Source organism: Prionailurus viverrinus, chromosome F1 (assembly GCF_022837055.1).
Source record: "Prionailurus viverrinus isolate Anna chromosome F1, UM_Priviv_1.0, whole genome shotgun sequence".
Taxonomy (NCBI): Eukaryota; Metazoa; Chordata; class Mammalia; order Carnivora; family Felidae; genus Prionailurus; species Prionailurus viverrinus.
The window spans coordinates 26,267,913-26,269,743 of NC_062577.1; the positions used below are offsets into that span (position 1 = coordinate 26,267,913).

A 1,831-nucleotide genomic window follows, 5' to 3' on the forward strand; every position below is an offset into this window, starting at 1 on the left:
AGATGAAGTCATTTACCTTGGTCCGTGCATCTTGGGAAAAACGATACCAGAAATAAATCACTGCTCTTTTGAATCTAAGGCTCTATGTCCTTCTCTTGCCTCTGTATATCTTAAAAAACTATCTGAGAGGCACCTGGGTGGCTCAGTCGGTTGAATGCCCAACTTTGGCTCAAGTCATGATCTCACAGCTCATGAGTTCAAGCCCCGCATCAGGCTCTGCGCTGACAGCTCAAAGTCTGGAGCCTGCTTAGGATTCTGTGTCTCCTTCTTTCTCTGTCCCTCCCCTACTAACACTCTGCCTCTCTGTCTCTCTCTCTCTCCAAATAAATAAATATTAAAAAAATTTTTTTAATCTGACATTTAGTCATCAAGTTAAACCTTAAGTACAATATAAAAATTTACTTGCTTCTTCATATACACTTGTTAAAAATAGGCATGAAATCAGCCTCTCAAACATTTATCTAATGGTTCTATTTATGCATGCCCATATATCAGCATTACCTGGTTCCAGATGTTATTAGAAATATTGTAGCATTACATCGTTCTGGATATTGTTGTAAATATAAGTTTGCAATTCATCTGACTAGATTTACTCATATGCTTCGGGAATGACAATTATTTCAGTCTAACTTGGTTTACCGGGATTCGGAATGATCTCACATATTGTCACCAACTACTCAGGTAAGAAAGAGCCCTTTCACTATATAGGAATAGTTTAAGCAATAATATCTATTGGCTTCTTAGGTTTCATTGTATGAGCTCACCACACGTTCACTGTAGGGATGGACATTGACAGATGAGCATACTTCACATCAGCCACTATAATTATTGCTATTCCTACTGGAGTAAAAAGTATTCAGCTGACTCGCTACCCTTCACGGAGGAAATATTAAATGGTCTCCTGCTATCTTATGAGCCCTGGGCTTTATTTTCCTATTTGCCATAGGGGGCCTAACGGTCATTGTACTAGCAAACTCCTCATTAGATATTGTTCTTCACGATACATATTATGTAGTAGCCCACTTCCACTATGTATTGTCAATAGGAGCAGTATTCGCTATTATAGGAGGTGTTGTTCACTGATTCCCCCTGTTTTCAGGGTATACCCTCGGCAACACCTGGGCAAAAATCCACCTCCCGATTTTGTTCGTAGGTGTCAACATAACATTTTTCCCTCAACATTTCCTAGGATTGTCTGGAATACCTCGACATTATTCCGATTACCCAGATGCATACACAACTTGAAATGCAATGTCCTCAATAGATTCTTTTTCAGCTCATTAACAGCAGTAATGTTAATAATCTTCATAGTCTGAGGACCTTCGCATCTAAACAAGAAGTAGCAATAGTAGAATTAACTACAACTAATCTCGAATGATTGCATGGATGTCCTCCTCCATATCACACATTTGAGGAGCCAACCTTATGTGCCCTTAAAATAAGAAAGGAAGGAATCGAACCCTTTTAAGCTGGTTCCAAGCCAATACCATAACCACTATGTCTTTCTCAATAAAAAGGTATTAGTAAAAAAATTACATAACTTGGTCAAAGTTAAATTATAGGTTTAAATCCTTTGTATCTCTATGGCATATCAACTAGGTTTTCAAGATGCTACATCCCCTATTATAGAAGAACTTCCTCACTTTCATGACCATACATTAATAACTGCATTCCTAATCAGCTCCTTAGTTCTCTGTTTCACTAATACTGACAACTAGGCTTACACATACAAGCACAATAGATGCTCAAGAAGTAGAAACTATCTGAACTATTCTGCCAGCCATCATTTTAATTCTTATTGCCCTACCTTCTTTATAAATCCTATATATGA

The 1,831-nt window shown here is 37.8% G+C and overlaps 1 pseudogene; it reads left to right on the forward strand.

The window, feature by feature from the left end:
* The first annotated feature begins 635 nt into the window (after positions 1-635).
* LOC125155046 (cytochrome c oxidase subunit 1-like) lies at positions 636-1,511 on the forward strand (annotated as a pseudogene).
* Positions 1,512-1,831: the final 320 nt, after the last annotated feature.